This window comes from Tenrec ecaudatus, chromosome X (genome assembly GCF_050624435.1).
Source record: "Tenrec ecaudatus isolate mTenEca1 chromosome X, mTenEca1.hap1, whole genome shotgun sequence".
NCBI lineage: Eukaryota > Metazoa > Chordata > Mammalia > Afrosoricida > Tenrecidae > Tenrec > Tenrec ecaudatus.
The window spans coordinates 2469062-2489637 of NC_134548.1; the positions used below are offsets into that span (position 1 = coordinate 2469062).

The 20576-nt window shown below is 44.9% G+C and overlaps 1 pseudogene; it reads left to right on the plus strand.

Annotated features, from left to right (window-relative positions):
* The first annotated feature begins 9080 nt into the window (after window positions 1–9080).
* LOC142434791 (snurportin-1-like) lies at window positions 9081–19564 on the plus strand (annotated as a pseudogene).
* The last annotated feature ends 1012 nt before the right edge of the window (window positions 19565–20576 follow it).

A 20576-nucleotide genomic window follows, 5' to 3' on the forward strand; every position in this document is an offset into this window, starting at 1 on the left:
AATGTAGTGCCGGCAAGCCCTCAATATAATTTGGGATATCAGAATGGACACTTCTACTGACTCCAGTGACTACCAGTTGATGAATCTAAGATGGGCAGGTAAGTAGCATGCTGCTTCCTTGAAATGTGTGGAAGCTGTGGAAGCTGACAAATCCTAGAGAAGTGGGTAATAAGGCTCGTTACTCTCTCAGTTCCAGAGACATGGAGATTCAGCCAAGAGTCAGAGAGCTTTGTGAGTCACAGCCTCGCAGATACTACTTCTCCATGGTTGTCTGATCACAACAGATCTCATCACAGTGGTGATGGAATTAGAGGGAATGCCCACAACCTAACAGAAATACCTTTGAGAATTCTGGCCCACAGCCTTGACATGCAACTTCAGCAAAATATAACCTTATACGCATCATGCATTAATGTCCAAATTATCTCAAGAGCAGATTTGACTAATTGATCACTAGGGACAGGGACCTGGGCTGGCTGTAGGATGCCATCACAAACATCATGCATGAAGGAAGTAAAATCATTCACCAGACAGAACAGAATGATCAAGGTGGAAATCAGAGACTCAGAGTCTGCCATTGGTGGGGACGTCGTTAAAGGAAATGCGAGAATTGATGAAGGAGCAAGACTGAGCATAACATTTCAAAGGGCAACTTAAGAAGGTAAACTATCATGCCAAAGCATGCTGTCCAAGGGGAAATTCATCAAAGCGATAATATGAGGACAAAGGGAATTTCAATCCATATATGTAGTACAGAAAACAGAGGTGGGAAAGAGCAGATACCCAACAAAGCTTTGCCTGACATAGGCCAAAGGAAAATGTAGGCAAAGCCATTTACAGACATATCTGTTTGTGGTTTCTTCTTTTCAACAAACTAAACATAAACAGACACTTCTGCCAAGATCTTTGCTAATAGCTTTGTAATCAAGAGGGCACTTTTTGGATCCATCAGGTCAGACTTGAGGACAAAAGACTGAGCTCTCTCATGTAAATGCCGTAGACTACAGGGGAACCTTCTTAGGTCTACCCTTTATTTTGGGGGTACCTTCATTCATTTACCTGTCTTTCTCAAAGCAATCTGCTCCTACTGGTTTCCAGGACTACCAGGGAGATTCAGAGCTACTGCTTTCACCTGTATCCTTGTAAATTCAACGCTAGAGTTTGCTGGTCAGGAAGTGAGTGTGGTGTTCTCAAGAAGGCAGTATGACTATTCCAGGCCTTAGGAAAAACTGAGGAGCTCTGACATGGAAATCGTTATATATTGGGCTACTAGTTCACATAGTCAGCAGTTTGAAACCAGCAGCAGCTTCCCGGGAGATAGACTGAGCTTTCTACTCCCATAAACAGCTACAGTGTCGGCAATCCACACGGGGTCTGTTTGAGTGAGCATTGACCCCCTCCAGTAGGTTTTATTTCAAGAGGATCGTCAAAATGCCTGTACGGTATAAGCACTCACCCTGTGGGGAAACTGAAGAACTCCCTGAGAATTTTTTTCAGCGGAACAAACTGAAGACCTTTAGCTGATAGAAGTGGAGGAAAAACATTAAACACAACTAAAAATACACGGTCACAAGTTTGAAATGTTAATTTTTTGAGCCACTGTGTGCTTCCTGACCCATAAAGCAACACTCTGCCCAACAAAAGGAAACACTGCCCAGTCCTGTGCCATCCTCACAAGGGACCAGGGTACAACAAGCTGGCAGAAAAGTGGTTGTTGAAAGATGGAGGGACCATAAGTAGAAGATGTAAGGACACAAAGTCGCCAAACCAAAGAGAGCTAGACCATCAACCATTTCAAGAGAAAGCATGTGACCAAGAAACAGTAGTACAAAGAGAAAACCTTTGCAGCCAATGTGTCTGGGGATGGGTCTTTTTAGCTTTTCAATATCCATGGATCTGACCTCCCTTGAGGAGTCCATGTGTCTTCCCATCAACTTACCTTGAGTCTAGGAACTGGGTCGGGAAGTGGGCAGGATTTTCAGGTTCACCGGAGCACGTGTATCCAGGTCAGCTCTCTGGGTTGCTGTGAATTTCTCTCTCTCTGCTGGCTGTTATAACTGATCGCCTCTTGTCAAATGACAAATTCTGTAGCCGCCTCCACAGAAAACTCTCTCCCAAGAATCTAATCTGTGCTCTGAAGTTATCAAGGTCTTAGTGTCCCACCCTGCATCGTGTCACACCTGGCTTATTTATCACCTAGGCTGACCATGTAGGAGATCGTTAGATGCCAAAGTCTGCCATTAAAAATATGAAATAAACCAAACTCACTGGTCATGGGGTTTATTCCCAAGTATAATGGTCCTGTGGTCATTACAATTACTGTTGATATCACTGAAGACAGACGTGTGCGTAAGCAAACGTGGTGAAGAAAGCTGATGGTGCCCGGTTATTGAGAGATATAGCCAGGGATATAGGTGCAGAGTCCCCACACTAATTCAGCTTCATGGAATTCCTTTGGGATCAATGTCCAAAGAAGCAGATCATCTCACCCTTAGGCAAAGTGAATCAGAATTGGATTACTTTCCTCTTTCTCCAGCAGCCTCGGGGAAAGTGGTCTCTTAGGGTCTCTTATCTGGGTGTGTCGTTGATGGGCTTGATGAAGGTTTCATAGTCAGGAAGCAGAGGCTAGCAAACTTTAGAGCTGGAAGAGCAACAATATAAAAAGGATTCCAGTGTCTTGAAGCTAGTCTTACAAACTAATGAAATCACCATGATGGAAATATTACCCTTCAAATACAACTATGATCAGTTAATTTACAATTTTATTTTAGAGACACATGTATGTACTGAAAGATCCTCTTAAGCAGTGGTTCTCAACTTTCCCAGTGCGTCAACCCTTTAATTCAGCTTCTCATGTGGTGGTCGCCTCCACCCGTAAAATTATTTTCGTTGCTACTTTATAACTGTAGTTTTGCCATTTTTGTAAATCATAATGTAATGATCTGATATGCCGGAGGCATTTTCATGGTTACAAGTTGCACATAATTAAAGCATAGTGATGAATCACAAAAACAATATGTAACCCTAAATTGTGAAATATTTATTTCTAATGACAAATAAGTGAAATTTTTTCTTGAAGCATGGTGTCGCATGGGGAACAGTCTTCACAACGGGTAGTGTTATGTGAACTTATCTGCATGTGGGCGGACCCATCTGGAGACGGATAGAGGAGTGGTGTCTCGGTTCCTAAGACCATCGGAAACATGTGTTTTCCAATGGCCTTTGGCAACCGACCCCTGTGAAAGGTTCGTTCCACCCCCAGATTGGTTGGGACCCACAGGTTGAGAACCGCTACTCTTAAGGCTCTCAAGCCCAAGTTTGCTAACCCCTGGTCAGGAGTCAGACCCTAGCAGATATACACTGACTGCATTGGTTACAAGTACCTATCTTGTAATCTCTAATAAAATATGCATGTCTCATTCATGACCCTGTTGTGGTTTCCCCTTAGTGTTTTAATCATTCTTTGGGGGTACATACAATTCTTATCACAATCCATACATCCATTGTGTCCAGCACATTTGTGCATTTGTTGCCATCATCATTCTCAAAACCTTTGCTTTTGATTTGAGCCTTTAATATCAGCTCCTAATTTCCCCCTTCCTCCCCACTTCCCTCTCTCTCATGAACACTTCTTAATTCATAAATAGTTATTAATTTGTCATATCTTACACTTCCCAACGGCTCTCTTCACCAACTTTTCTATTGTCCAACCCCCAGGGAGGAGGTTATATGTAGATCCTTATAAACGGTTCCCCCTTTGTACCCACCTTCCCTCCACCCTCCAGGTATCACCACTCTTACCACTGGCCCTGAAGGGATCATCTGACCTCGGTTGAATTTTTGACAATTTCCTGTGTTCCATACCTTATTGAAATACTCTTTATTTTTTCTTTTTAAAATAATATTATTGGGGGCTCATAAAACTCAAAAAACAATCCATATACCCATCCACTGTGTCAAGCACATTTGTACATTTCTTGCCATCATCATTCTCTTAACATTTGCTTTCTACTTGAGCCCTTGGTATCAGCTCCTCATTTTTTCCTCTCCCTCCCCACCACTCACTTGTTCATGGACACTTATAAAGTAGTATTATTTGTCATGTATTAAAGTGTCCGATGTTTCCCTTCACCCAGTTTTTTCTTGTCCATCCCCCTTGGAGGGGGTTAAATATAGATCCTTGTGATCAGTTATCTGTACCAGTGTACATTCTCTGGTCTAGTCAGACTTGTAAGGTAGAATTGGGATCATGATAGTGAGGAAGGGGGCGGGGGATCATTAAAGAATTAGAGGAAAGGTGTAAGTTTCATCGGTGCTACACTGCACCCTGAGTGGCTCCTTTCCTCCCTGCAATAATTCTGTAAGGGGATGTCCATTTGCCTACAGATGGGTTTTGGGTCTCCACTCCGCACTCCCCCTCATTCACAGACAGCAACTGGAAACACAAGGAATCCAGGACAGATAAACCCCTCAGGACCTATAATGAGAGTAGGGATACCAGGAGGGCAAGGGGTAGGTGGGGGTAGAAAGGGATAACTGATACATTCAGAAGCATCGTGGAAGCATTCAACTAAATTCAAATAAATAAAGGGTATGAAAGAAAAGACCACCTTAAATATTAAAATAGGTGAGAGGGAAGATTTCTCTCCTGGAAAAACCGAGAGAACTTTCTGAGGAGCCCAGAGGGAGGTCACCTGAGCAGGTCTTCCATAATACCACAATCCCATCGACTACAGGAAAGTTTACAGCAATCTCCTTCTGACAGAGACGCGTCTCACTTCCCTCAACTGTGGCCAGAGGAGACCTGCCAGAGGCAGAGTCCGACTAGGTGCTCTGCAGCTGGACGTCAGGTGCTCTGCAGCTGGACGTCAGGTGCTCTCTCTTCCAATGCCTTCTACAAAGAGGGGCTCACAACCTCAGTTCTGATACCTTCCCCTTCTCCATACTTGCATTTTGTTCTCCATTCTCTTGGGACGTCTCATAGACAGCTGTGCTTCTTCCATGTGGACTTAGTTGGTGCCGCTTTTAGATGGTTGTTAATTTGAATGCCACAGTAAAATGTAAACAAAACAGATGAGTCTAGGCTGTTTCTATGACAGTAATCACATGGAGTAATGTCTAATGGGCATAGTCCTAAATGAGTAGACCCTACTCCTACAGTGCAAAGATGTTTAAAGGTAAGGCTCTCAGCAATGCTACTCTGGTGAAAGGGAAGAATGTTGTCAGTGAGGTCCCTAATCCAATGAGGGCACAGAGGTGGATAGAGATGCCAGAGTTGGCTAGAGAAGAAAGAGGTGGGTAGATGGCCCAGAGAGCCATGCAATAGCTAAATATACAGAATGGCCATGAATTAACCACATGACCGTCAGAAATATGTATCACTAAACTCCATTTACTTAACATTTTTATTACTGATATTCACTTAATTCCACACTTTTTGTTAGTAACATTAAAGATTACTTAATAATATTTCTATTTTTATCTCCTTCAATCCGTTCACTAATCCTTGTCTTCACTAATGCCCCAGCTTCTCCATGTGACTGTTAACATAAGAGATAACCATCAAAATCCCTTCTATTTGAAAACAAGATTTTGTTAAGGTATATTCTGTAAATAATTTCTGTGGAAGACAAATTCAAATCTCCTTGAGGGTGTGAGTGGTGGAATGGGGTGCAAAACGAGGATCTTAAGTATAAAATGTTTTGGAAATGATGAAGGCAGCATTTACAGAAATATGTCTGGTACAATTGATGTATGGAATGTTATAAGAGTATAAGAGCCCCCAGTAGAATGATTTTTTTAAAAGGCTCCTGAGATCCAGCCCCAAGACTGACCAGATGTACAGACAGACATGCAAGCTCCAGACCGAAGCACATGTACTATACACGCTGTATATTTACAATGTGGTGTATAAATGGGACAGCCCTCCAGACCCCTAGATTGTATGATTTATTTTTGTTTTTTAAAAGAATATCTGAAGCTGTGTCTCCCTCATGGCTGGTTGGGGGCTCAGTGCACCGGCCTCTTGGGGTGCCTGTCTCCCCATCCCCTGCATGGCGCCCCTACCTAATCCATATGCTAGGTGTTCAGTGGTGTATATTTCTCCTCCTGGACATGGGCACACGATGCCTGGGACATGGTCCTCTCCTTAGTCTTAGCTAATGGGGCTCAGTTTCAGAGCTTGGGGCAGGTAATGGGCACTGAGGTGAAGCCAAGGCTGGCAGTACACCTGGATGCGGGAGTGCTTGGCTGTCCAGCTTCCTGCCAAGAACTGCCAATGGGGTCAGAGCTGTGCTCCCAGGAAATTCCTCCTCCCAGGACCCCTTTGCGTGAGGCTGTGTCTGCATATTCTATACAAAAGTACTTGTCCTCTCCCTTTGTAAACTACGTTTGACATGGATTACACAAATATAAACCACTGAAAGAAAGGCATATTTGAACCTAATTTATCTCTGCCCTTTTGATGTGTTTAGTGCTATTTTTTTTTGTTTTTTGTTTTGTTGTTTAGTGCTATTATGTAGCGTTAGACATGGAGAGAGGCAGAGATAGAAAAGCTAGTGGTGGTAAGTTGAACATCGAATATGGCAAACCAAAGAAATATGCATGCACATAAATGACGGTGGTGGCCAAGAATATCAAAAGTACTGTGGTTGGCCAATCAACAAATCTCACTTGCAAGACGGACAAAGAGAATATTCCTTAGGCGCAGCAATGAAGATACTGTGTATTACATTCTGTTGCGAAGTTATCTGCAGAGAGAAATCCCTGGAAAAAGACACCATGCTTGGTAAAGTAGAGGGGCAGTGGATAAGAAGACCATCAACAAGATAGGCTGCCACATGGCGTGAAACAATGAGCCAAACTTAAGAACACATTGACGGTGGTGCAGGACCAGCCAGTGCTTCCTTCTGTTGTCCGTTGCTCCATATGACTCAGAAAGGATTACGTAGCACCGAACAAGAGCGATGGAAACTGATGAATACAGGGGATGGAGGTGGAGCAAGTGATAGAGACGACAGGTGGACAGAGAGTAGTGGTGGGTAGATAGCCTAGAGACCAATGTAGTAGATCACCATATTTCTTAACAGTTGCGTCTCTGAGCATTGACTGTAGATTTCTGTGAATTGGGACTCTGGATAACTTAATCTTTCCCTTGTTTATCGTCCTGTTTCTGATCTAGTTATGAGAATTTTTGCTTTCTTCATGAATTATCCTCCGTACTGAAAGCTGCACTATTTAATCTGCCTCAGAAAGTACTGCAAGCGATTCTTCCTTTTCCATCGAGCTGGCTTGTATGGTCTCCATTTCAAAGGTTTATAGTGTTTCTTCTCCCAATCCTCAGGCCACATTGTTCCTCATGTAATCAACTTTATTACACATTTGATCAGAATTCAGATTCTGAATATGATAATTATCACCTTTCCTGATTGAACACCACTCAGTATCCCTTGAGGTGATTCTCCTCCTGCGGAGTCCAGGACCCTCAGTAATTGAAAGCCCAGCAAACTGCTCGATCCTCATGATTATCATCAACCGCACCCCAGTCACACTTCAGCTACTTTTCAGTGGCAGCATATCATCGTATCCGTGGCTCTATATCAGATAAATGTCTGCTACTCTTCAGTGTCTAATCCCTCAGAAGGGGACCATTTCCTCCTGCCTTCTTGTCTGTTCTTAGTCTCTAAGATCAGCTGAAACCCGTTCACTTGGAATTCATCGCTGTATTTTCAAATGCTGGTGACATAGCTTCCAGAATCATAGACACACAGAAGCCCCCACCGTTCAGCAAATAGCTTCCGATCACAGAGAGAACTCAGGCAGAGCATAATGGAAGAAACTCTTGCTGGTTAATCATCTCTACATTTTTGTTACTGTGGTCCAAATATCTGTGTCCTCTCTAACTTGGAAAACTCCTACTTATCCTTCAAAACCTAGTTCCATAGATTACTCTTCCACGAAGTATTATGCCTTCTTCGATGCAGAGCACGATCATCCATGTCTTCCCGCGGAACCCCCCCCCCCCCAATTGTTGCATCCTACCCCGTTCATTATCCATCTCAGCGGGGAATTTCTAAATCCACATAAAGCAGTTGAAAAAATGAATACGCCAACGCCTTTGCGTCACCGGAAGTGCGTCACCGGAAGTACTCTGAGCCTTGTGGAATTGCGAACAAAACCCGAGCCTACCGAGTTCTCCAGTGCTTGTGAGCAGAGAAAGAGGCTGAATTGTCAGGAGTGAAGAGTTTTGAGCAAATACTGCCGACCAGACTTGCACCCCAAGAAGATCCCCAAGCTCATGATGCCCAAGTACCAGCTGTATAAGGTGCAACTGAGGATCCCCTTCCACATGAAATGTAAGACGTGCGGAGAGTATGTCTACAAGGGCACGAAGGTCAGCGCGCGCAAAGAGACGGTGAACCATGAGGACTACGCGGGCCTGACCATCTCCTGCTTCTACATCAAGTGCAAGCACTGTGGGGAGGAGTTGACCTTCAAGACAGACCCCGAGAGCACAGACAACGCCCTGCAGCTGGAGGCTCTTGTAACTTGCAGGCTGAGAAGCATCAGGAAGAGAGGGTGCCAAAGGAGCCGGAGGACCCCGTGAAGGTGATGGGGAGGCGCACCGAGGACTCCCAATTGGAGATGGAGGTGCGGGAGATCCTGCAGCGGCTGGACCAGCGGCAGGCCCACGTGGATGTCGAGGTCATGATGCAGCAGCCTGACAGAGGAGCAGCAGAGGCAGAAGCAGGAGGGAGACCAGAGGAGGTGGCGGCCCTGATGGAGGAAGTAAAGAAGAATCGACTAGGGGCAGTCACCGGGCCCGGGCCTCCCGCCATCCTGAACCAGCTGCCAAATGCCAAGAGGTAAGAGATCTATGAGCTGAGCTGGGGAGTCTGGACAGCACAAGGTCTCAGCTGCCTGGCCTGGTAGTTTTAACAAGGACCGGTGAGGATAGCAGCCTACCACAGGGCCTGAGGGGGCCAATTCCCGTCCCTGCTTGGAGCAGGTGGGCAGCTATCCCGAGATTGAGGACAGTAGCGCCAGAGGCCCATCCCTGAGCCTCCACCACAAGTCCAACCATGCTAGCCGGGCCAGAGCTCGCAGAACTGGGACCTAACAAGCAGCAGGACCTGGTGCCCCACCTCCCATATTCCGTGACCCGGGGACTTGGCGCTGAAGTTGTGGAATGGGAGTGTTCTGTTTGTATATAATTACTTCAATTGGAGAAACCAACAAGAAAAGTACAAGAGCAACTACTACAGGGTCTGGAGAAAATGTTCTAGAATTGAATTTGAAGGCAGAGGTACAGCTCTTCCTTGATCTTATTGAATCGTATCACATTTTGGATAGAGTGAAAATGAAACTGGTAAAACCAATAATGCCAAAAAAGTTTGACTGTTGATAAGAATCTTCTCCAACATCTTATCTTTGTTAGAGCCTAGATCCTGAGCACACAGTCTGGACGACACTTTAAGAGAATAAAAAAAGAAAGACTGAAATCATCTGCAGATTAACCACGCCCGACTGAATTTCTTGGGATCAGAAGACAAGGACGCAGCTAATCTAGCCTTTCCCATCCCAAGATTTCCCGCTGAAAAAAGGAGCGTGATGTGAACAGTCCTGTTATCTCACAGGAAACCACGTGAATTCGATTATGGCAGACATTGTTTTTTTCAGCGTCATTCAGTCGGCTCCGAAGCACAGGGACCCGCGCAGGAGAGAGGGAAAGACTGCACACTCTGCGCCATCCTCACAACCGTGTGTAAGTGTGAGGCCTTCGTTGCAGCTACTCTGTGAATCCATCACGTCAATGGCCTGCTTTTGTCTCTGTGTCCTTTTCCAGGAACTGATCTCTCCACAAAACAGGTCCAAAATATGTAGCTTGACGTCCCATCATCCACATCTGTAAGGAGCAATCTGGTTATACTTCTTTATATATAGATAATGTTATGTTATAATATTATAAACACAAATAAAAGTATATATACTTGTCCGTTTGGCATACCTCCTCAATAGAAATCGAGCACTGTTTCCTTGTTATGTTGCACAACTTTCTCTTGATCCACTTAACCATTCAACGACGAAGTATTTGGGAATGCCCCTTCTCATGGCTATCCCTACTTTGTTATCATGCACAGTTTCTGCATTGGAGGCAGCCAGAGTCTGTTGACGCTTGGCCTTAACTTGCTCTTTTTGAGGATATCTTCAAACGGGTGCAACAAGACAGTGTCCACAGTGTGGCAGTGTTTTGCAGCTGGAAATGCTCAGCCTGCACTGATTTGCCTCTTGTTTGGACCAGATGGTTCATGTGAGAAGTCTCAGACTGTCTGGACACATCTTGGGCTCATCACATAGGAGGTGGAGAGCCAGGACTCCAAATGTACAATGGTGACAAAGAGATACAGTCATCTCCTACAGGGAGTCCCCTAAGTTTATCCTTCTACAAGGGATATTAGGAAAGAATGGGTTTATGTTTGTGAAAACCTTACATGTATTGCAATTATTTCTTGTATAATGGGCCTGTGAAACACAACACGGGCATGTTTACTTTTTGGGTGAAGTGAATGTGTTCTATGTTGCATTATCTACCTATGTATTTACTTGCTCTGCTCAATAGAAACAGTACAAAAAATTAGAGTGTATTGCTTACCTTCTAGAATTCATAGGTTTTCAACCTGTGTGTCTTGACCCCTTTGGGGGTCTCAAAGGATCCTTTTGTAGAGGTTGTCCGATTCATATCAATAGCAAAATGACAGTTATCAAGTAGCAAGGGAAATAATCTTATGGTTGGGCGGGTCACCAAAACATGAGGAACTCTATTAAATGGTCGCGCATTAGGACGGTTGAGAACCACTGCCCTACATCTTTCACACCTCCATACCTATTGAGGGTCCTTGATATGTCTTTATAACTTGCCTATGTGCAAGGGTACAAGATCTGTGTCAACTTGCTGAGGTCACGACTCTCATCAGTGTGGAAGGTATGTAAGCATCTCTGTTTGGAGTGGAAGTTTAGGATTGGAAGAACAAGCACACATCCTGCCAAATGCAAATGATGCAACCCAACTAGCTGGAAGGCAACCAAACTTGAAGCACTTCCTGATGCAGATGGGAGACAAAGTCTGGCCAGGATCTAGCATCCCACAGATGTTGCAAGGATATAAGGAAGGTACCTCAGAACCCACGGGGAGAAAACCTTATCTTTCAGGTGAGGTCCTGAAGTTGGATTCCACCTACCTAAACAGTAAGACAATGATGTTTCCTTGTTTTATAAACCCTAATTGGTAATGCTTCTGACATAAGAGCCGTTGAGAAGAGAATATACTGTGCTCTTCTCAAGAGGTCAATCCTTTAAACATGCCCAATGTGATCCAATCATCCCTGCAGTGCTCCAGATAAATGCAATTGATGTGGCATGCTTGGTAACCAGAGTACTCATTCCAACCTACCAGGCAATCTGTGGGGCTTGATGAGGTCATCTACCCCTGGAGAGATCAACAGTCTGTAGGCAGCCAAGGGGGCACTTTTACTCTTTCCCATAAGTTGGCTCTATGTTGGAAGAGACAGAGTACAAGTGTGTTTGTGCTATGGGAAATGAGTTACACAAATGAATATCAATAAGGGTATTATTTTGCATATGTGACAATCTGTGGACTAGAGCCATTTCTGTAACCAATTGCTTAATCCACTCTTATCTGGTAACACACCTCCTCAAAATGTTCTATGTTCTATCAGTCACAGCGGGTGAGGTTTGATGGCTGACAATTTATCTCAACAGGGTTGGGTCTGGACGGTAAGGGTGTGTTCTGTTAGGATGGCATCAGCCTGGTGGATAAGATAACCAAAACTGCCATCACTTCCCTACTGAGACCTACTGTGTAAAGCCAATGATGGGGAAGCTAGCTATCTTGTGGGTGTGGTTTTTGAATTAAAATGACTCTGAAAGCTCTCTAGCTTTGTTCTGGACCTGGACCCTTCCTCTGTCCTGAAGGTTTGGAGACTTGAGAGAGAATCCTGCCATTATCTCTGTATCTATGGAAATTGTTGGTCTCAACACACTTGGGAAGAAGTTTGTCCTTTGACCTGCCATCTTGGATTCATCACCCACTGGAAATGCTTGATCAAAGATAAGAGTCAAGATTAAAAGCTGAGCCTTTTTAACCTTTCCAATGGTGATTTGAAATAGGGAGTAACATGAAATCTAAATAGTTCTGAGGTGCTGAGTGGGGAAGGTCCTAGAGGTTGAGGTGTGGCATTCCAAACTTGTCTTTCTTTGAGGCCTATGTGAATTGAGTGCATTCAATATTGCATTATGAACATATAAATATATTTGCTCTACCTAGTCTAATCAGGGTGTTGTGCTTACCCTCTATCTCCTTCACACCTCAGTACCTATTCAGGGACTTGATGCATCTTAATAGCTTGCTGTTGTGCAATGGTTCATTAAATGTATCATCTTGCTGAGATCATGATTCTCTGTAGTGTGGCAGGTAAAGAAGGGTGTCAGTTTGGGGGATGGGCTCCAGTGTGGAGTTATTCATCTATTAATCAACTGTTGGAGGTTTCAGAACCACCACTGTTTCCAATTCAGAGTGATGAGAGCCTACTCCCATAAAGACATATAATAGTGGTCCCCAAGTAGCTGCTCCCGTCCACTGAGGTGAAATGCAATGGCCCATTCAGTGATACCTGGATTTTAAATAGCGGAGAAAGATGGGGCTTTCTTCTCCCATTCAGAATTACAGTCGTGGAATCCCACAGGGGTGGTTTACTCTGTCCTGTGTGGTTTCCATTCATCCGCATTGACAGTGACAAGAAGCTCCTTTTACTCTTTGTTTGAGAGCATGCACTTTTGTGCAAACCTTGTGCTTGCTTAATAATTGTAGACAGATTCTAAGTGAGTGTTTGCTTTTAATGATGGACTTAAATATCCACTCAAGACTTCAATCCTAGAATTGTTTTTAGATTCTCGATGTCGGGTGACAACTGAATAACAACTCTTCTAAATTATCATGGCGTTTCAGTGGCTGTCTTTTTTGTGGACCCACAGCACTGCTGCCGAAACTCTCATGTGTCTGAAGAGTAAGTTGAAGCCTTACTATTCAACCCTCTCACAACCCCACCACAAACCCTAAAAACAGAAAATTTAAGGAGGGTAGACAAACATGTCCTAGACTTATAAACCAGAGATAGCTTAGTCTTCTGTGGTCAATTTTCACCTGGTGGATGAATAAGACCCTCTTGATTACTAAGCTATTAACTGAAAGCTGTGCAGAAAATGCCTGTCTGACTATGCTTCTTTGGATAAAGTCAGGCCAAGCTTTCTTGGGGTGTGAGCCTATTCCCACCTCTCTTTTCTGTGCCACATCTACCGAATGACATTCTCGATGTTCTCACTATTATAACTTGAAGGATTCCCCCTTGGGCATCATGTTTCATGTTAATATTTTAATATTTCTCTTGAAGTTGCTCTTTGAAATGTTCTGTTCAGCATTCTTTCATCATTTCTTCCATTTGCTTTAGTTACATTTCTACCAATGGCAGGATTCAGAGTCTCTTAGATGTCCACTTTGGTCATTGTACCTTTTGTGTCTTGTGGAGGACTTTTCTTTCTTCATACATGATGTTATTGATGTCATCACACAGTTGGTCCAGTTTCCTGTTGCTAGTGTTCACTCAATCATATCTGTTCTTGAGATGGCCTTGCCATTCATGTGGGATGGATCTCAGGTTATATTTGTGCTCTCATGTAGTTGATTCATTTCTTCAGCTTCATGGCCCCAGCTTCATTTTTGACTGCACATAATGACCTCCTCCAAAATCTCTTAAGTTAGGGCTTCAGTCTCAGCACTAAGTTTTTTGGATGTTACACATAACTTCCAATGCCCAAAACAAAACAAAACAAAAACCCCAAATCAAAAACCACTTCCGGTAATGTCTTGAGATCATGTAACAATGAAGTAGTTCATCCTGCCCTCTGGTAGGGTGCATTGGAAATTGCATTACTTGCATGCTTCTAACGATGGTCCAGGGAGAAACAGTGTTTTAGGGCTCCCTGGGCGTGTCCTTGATGGACAGTACTTTAGGTTGCATAATCAGGAGTCCTACCTTAGCATCTTGCTCAGATGCCTCATTTGAAATCAACAATCTTCTAAACTCTTTAGAACATAAACTATGTGTCCCAATCTTGGTCCTCCTCTGGCTTCCATAATCCCCCTCTTATTGTGATTAATGGTCTTACAATTACTCATGAATTTGTACAGCTTCCAGTATTCCAGGACGTAGTGAAGTAAAATCCTGTCTTTGAATGGTCTGAAGAACCAAGACTTCATGTGTTGGCGTCCCTAATGTGTCTGCGTCTTTGTGTCTTTCATAAATGAAGGCACTTTGTCCTTAACTTATCTTTGGTGTTAGGGTCTCTTTTGTACTGAAACACTTGTCCAACTTCTGTAGTGGATTTGATTTCTGAAGATTGCACAGGCAGAAGTCAGTCGTGCGTTCCTGCCATTTGGTCCATAAAGGTTGCTGGAAAGATGGAAGAGCTGAGTCCAGCCCTGGCTAGCAGATTCTCTGTGTCCTGAGATTTGAACGGCCGTGCAGCCTCACACCCACGCCTGTCCCAGTACAAGCCCATGTGCAGTTCCTTGGAGCAGGATGAGCTGCACCGTCGTTATTGGAACTGCAGAAATGCAAGCGACTGGCCTCTGTGAACCACACCAGAAGGCTGGCTGCAGATGACTGGACCGGAGTGGAGAGTGAGGAGGAGGAACACAGGAAAGATGATGAAGACATGGATGTTGATATTGACGAGAAACTCCCCAAGTGCTATGCCAATCAGTTGATGCTCTCTGAGTGGCTGATTGATGTCCCCGCGGACTTGGGGCAGGAGTGGATTGCGGTCTTGTGCCCCGTTGGAAAAAGAGCGCTCATCGTGGCCTCCAGCGGTTGCACCAGCGCCTACACCAAGAGCGGTTACTGCATGGACAGGTTTCCTTCCCTCCTGCCGGGAGGCAGCAGGCAGAGCTCATGGACAGCTACAGAGGACACCATTGTGCAGTGCATTCACAGTGAGGTGCACCAGACTTACTACGTTCTGGACCTGATGTACTGGCAGGGATATTCCCGTTTATGACTGCCCCTCTGATTTCTGGTTCTACTGGATGCATGTGTAGTTAGCCGAGGAAGGCGACCTGGGAGAGCAAACAAAGCTCAATCCTTTTAAATTTGTGGGGCTCCGGAACTTCGAGTGCTCCCCAAGAGGCTGTGTGTGGTTCTGGCCACAGGCTTCCCTTTTGTGGCGGACGGGCTCCTCTTCAACCACAAGCAGATCCACTAAATCAGGAGCACCATCCCCCTGGTTCTGGCTATGGCCTTACATGGTGGTGCTGCCTGCAGACCACCTAGCAATAGTACACAAGGCACCAGCTGCAGCAAATCAGCCAGCAAAATTAATGCTGTTATTCTTTAGAGTTAGTGAATGTTGCAGGGTATAGCATTGATAACAACATCCTGGTTAATAAAATAAAAATAGTACAATCATGGTTAAAACATTAAAGGGAACACTGATATTAATTAAAATATTCCGATTTTGATTACATAGGAGCATATTTAAAAATAAATAAAAATAAATGACTACTGGGACTCGCTGACATGGGACGGGAGGGGGGGGGGGGAAGGAGGCAGGTTATCCATCAGTCAACAAGATGGCCTTAATGTGGCTAATGTTTGTCTGTCTAAAGTATACTTGCAAATTTTACCTTGTGATTTCCCGAATCCTTCTATCACCAAGACCATATTTTCCAACTTTTTTCCCTACCTCATTGTTTCCTAATTTCTCACTCCAATTACCAATAATTATCGATGCCTCTTGACTACATGATGGGTCAATTTCATACTGAAGTGATTGGAAAACTACTTCAGCTTCTTCATTAGTGAATCGTGAGGAAATTTTACTCATCATTGTATTGACAAGACTTTCTTGTACTCCCATAGATATCCATCACAGAGAGTATTGTAGTTCAAAACAGATCTCCAAGTTTCCATTGGATGAACGCACCATTATGCCTCTTGAGTTTGCCTTTCCTGTAGAGTAAGCCTTGGGATGGTTCGATTCAATGGGCAATGACCACATTTCCTACTGATCTTTGATTTATCCACCTCACCAGCTGCTGAGGTCACTGTCCACCATCGGCCTGCCCATATTGGATTCCAAAACCTTAGGACCAACATAGACAGAGGAAGTATCTAGACTGAAAAGTAAGCCTCACATGGGTCTTGAGAGTCTCTCCCACTGTGAGTTGATAAGAGGAGTAACAAAGCCAGAAAGCTCCCTTCTGAGGAGCTCTGGGTGCCATGATCCAGTTTTGGAGGGCAAGGACAACCAGTGTAGCTCTCCCAGAAGTTTGAGCAGAGGTCTCGTACCATTCACAAGTCAGGATTGCTCTTGGAGCAGATTGATCAGCAGAAGCAGCAGGAACCCACCCAGGCTCCTGGACCTGGGCATCCAGAGTGTGTGGCAGGATGAGGCCTCAGCCATGGCTGTCCTGGAGTCGCTACTCACGAACTCTTCCCACCACTGTCATGCAGCTGTGGTCGGTGGACACAGATACGCAGCGAAAGCCACGGTAGGGTCTTGGCTTTTTATCCTGCTCCCGTAGGGGCTCTCATGAAGTCTTGGCATTCTCAACAGGATATTTTGATATCCTGCTTCCCAGATGATTCCACGCAGGGGATGTGAACTCTGAGTTGTGGATATATGCCTGAACACTGACTCCAAGTTTTGGAGAGTGTGGTCTGAAACCCAATCCATTGCGTCCAGTGACAACCCAGCCCAGGACTGTGACTCTCAAAGGGAAGGATCCCGTAGCAGGAGAGAAGCCTCAGTGTTTGGCCTCTATGCATTTGCTCACAAGCATTTGCCTTCTTGAATCAGTACCAGATGAATTGCTCACTATTATCATTACAAGAGTCAACTGTGGAAAGACCCTGCCACCCCTCTGCTGTCAGGAGTTAGCATTTGAAGGAGATCTGTCACAGCTTCTGATTATTGAGGAGATCTTAAATGGGGTACAGATGGATTCTGTGCAGGAGGTGGGAATCCACTGCAGATGGGACCTGCCGAGGCGCAACTGGTTTACTGCTTACCTGTCCCAGATGGGTCACCAGAGCACACTCCATGTTTCCCAAGTAAGTCCCACATAAGTCCAGATCCCCTGGTGTCATGTACCATGGACAAAGTGGAGAAGTGTCTTGCAAAAGTGGCCTCTCATATCCTCAGTCTGCATTACTCCAGCACCTCGTTCTGGAAGCAGTCTTCTTCCTCAATGAGCACGTCTATCAGCTGCTCAGTTGTTGGCCTACACATTCACAGTTTCTCTCTTTAAAAGCACTGCATTGCGTTGGACTCTGGCCTGACAGCCTGTGCTTTTGTCCCCGAACCAGCCAACTAAGGTCCCCGCATATGAGTGGTATGTTCAGGGCATCCTTAAGACCTGAATTCCTCCCAAGTCTGCTAGAGAGGGTCTCAGACACCGTGAACCACCTGAATTTAGCTGACTGTGACATCGATGACTCTGAGCTCACTGCCTTGCAGCCTGCTCTGTGCCAGTACTCCGCGCTCACCACCTTAGAGTTGGGTGGAAACCCAGTCTCCATGGCTGTGCTGCAGGACCTGCTTCAGCACACAAGCTCTGTGTAAGTTCTCCCTTCTGAGGCTCCTTGTGCCTCAGGATTGCTATGAGGACACGGAAAGTTCTCTGTCTTGGGATACTCTTTTAGAGGCTATGGAGGATCCCAAGACGACCCTGCAGGCTACAGATTCCTCACTTTAGATTTTCTCCCAGTAAGGGAAGTTGGGATGAAATCATCATGCATGTGGAAAGCTAATGTGGTTGCCTTCCTTACTAATCCTCACTTATGCTTCTGGTTTACTGTACCACTTGGAAAACCCTCATGTTCACTATGCAAATGATATTATTTGGAGTTAGGTTCAAGAGGATTAGGCTATCTTTGCTCTAACAATGTGGTGATTGGAGTTGAAGATTACAAGAAGCATCTGACATTTACGCCCTTAGCCCAGTCATTCCTTGCTGGCTTCACATCTCTCATCTACAAGACATGAAAAGAGAGGCCAACAGACAGGAGCAGAGCATGTCCTTGGAACCCAGGGTCCCTGCAGGGGAAACTTATAGATTCAGAAGAACCTGGATGCCAACACTCGTGGAATCCCCATGGAATGCACACAGATGCTGAAAGTTACCAGTCCATCCCAGTACAAGACAATCAACATCCAACCTCTCATATCCATGTCTAAGCTTCTGACACTAACATATTTTGCCTAAGATAAAATAAATGTCTCTTTGTAAAGCTATCCTCTTGTGGTATTTACTTCTCCTGGAGCAACACTATTAAATATGTGCATTCAATTTTGGGCTCTGTTCCCTCGACCTAACAGAAATGGGCACGGAAGGATGTCAGTTTTGGAGTTGTGCCTAGGTAGTGGGCTGTGCTTGTCTATTAATCAATAGTTGGAGGCTTCCAAAACCACTAGCTTCTACAATGGAGAAAGATGAGAGTCTGCCACCTCAAAGACATGCAGCATTGTTTACCAACAAAGCTCATACAGCCCTTGAGAGAAAGGGGAAAGAATCCCATGGGGCAAAAGCACACAAGAACACTTTATATATGGGAGAAAGATGGGGCTTTCTACTCCCACACAGAGTTACTCATGGAAACTCTTAGGTTGATGCTTGTATTCTGAGAGCACTTGAGATTTAAGACAGTGTGTGGGATCCTTCTGCAGAGGTCAGTCCTTCAAACATTGGTCAGCACACCACCAGGTCACTGGTTCAAATTTGTCAGCCAGTCCATGTGCTTTAATGAAGCCATCTACTCCTGGAGAGACTGACAGTCAGTAGGAAGCCAAGGAGGCATTTCTACTCCTTTTCATAAGTTTGTTCATAAGTCGGATGAGCTACAGTAGAAGAAAGTTTGTGCTTCAGGAAGTGCGCTACAAAGAGGAGCATCCATAATGACAAAACTATATTGCATGTATGAGAAACGGGCCAATAAAGCCATTTCTGTAAACACCCACTTAATCCTTTTTCACCCGCCAACACAACCCTCACCATCTTCTGTGTCCTCTCCCTCCCAGTGCATAAGGGGTGATGGCCGAGGGCTTGTGTGAACAGGGCTGGGTCTGGGTTCTCCGGGGTTGGTCCGTTCTGATGGCATCAGCCCGGCTGATGAGATCTCATGAAATGCCATCACTTCCATTATGAGACCTACTGTGAACAGCCAATGAGGGGGAAGCAATAGCTTCCTGGTGGGTGTGGTCTTATCCTTTAAAAGGACTCTCTGAATGCTCTGGAGCTTTCTTCTGCACCTGGACCCTTCACTTGACCTGAAGGTGTCTGGACTTGAGACGGAACCTTGCCAACATTTTCCTGGCTTCTCTGGAAGTTTTCAGGCTCAACATTCTTGACGAAGAAGTCTGCCGTTCGACCTGCCTTCTTGGATTCTTCATGCACCGGATCTACTTCAACAAGGACCGTGGCCAAGACTGAAATTGGAGCCTTGTCAGCGTCTACAACTGTGAGTTGAATGAGAGTTACATGAAAACTACCTGAATGGTTGCGAGGAGCTGATGGGGAGGGACGCAGATCTTGGAGGGCTGGTGTAAGGAGATGGGAGAACACAGCGGCCTCTCCGTGGGAGACCAGATCCATGGATGGACAGAGGGAAAGGGTCTTGTCCTAGAATCCCTGTTTCATACGCTACTTCTTGTCATGGTTGAATGTCTCCTTCTTTTAGGAAACCCACTCTGTGTGTTCCTTCATCTTGTTTTGGTGGCCCCTGCATTTTTCATCGAATGTTTGTGTGGTAATTTGTTTCACAGTGGTGGCTTGGGAGGACAGGACAGAACAGTGCTTCCTTCGTAGGTTATAGGATTTGTGTGCATCTGGAATGACACAAATGCTCCTAACCAAAACAGTATCTTTCAAAATTGGGAACCATAGAATTTTGATTGTGAAATTCTCACTTTCGATTCGTTCTGTTCTGTCTTGTTTTGTTTTGCTTCTAGCACTTGTGGTCTTCTTCAGTTCCTTGTGCTTAAAAAATTCTAAGGAAGGTTCTTCAGCTCTGTCTGCATTGGGTTTGACCTTACATGTCGAGCACTTTCTGACAGCCTCTCAGACTGAAGCACACTGCCATGGAGTCACTGCTGACTTTCAGCAACCCCTTAGAAATGCTGGTGCGATAACTCTTCATGGGACAAGAAAGCCCAGTGTTTTTCCTGCGAAGCTGCTGGTGGTTTCAAACTGCTGACCATGCAGGTCACAGCAGCCCAATGCATAACCACTGCCTGCGAAGGCTCCCGAGTCTGTCCTAATGCAGGGAATAGTCCCACTGCCTTCTTGAGAACCAACACTCATTTTCTGACCACCAAATACTCATGTTGAACTTGAAAGGACACGGGGAAGATCAGTAGCTCAGAATCTCATGGTGTCCTGGAAGCAAGGTGGAACAGATTGCTCTGGGAAAGACAGGTAAATGATGCTGAAGCACAGGGGCAGA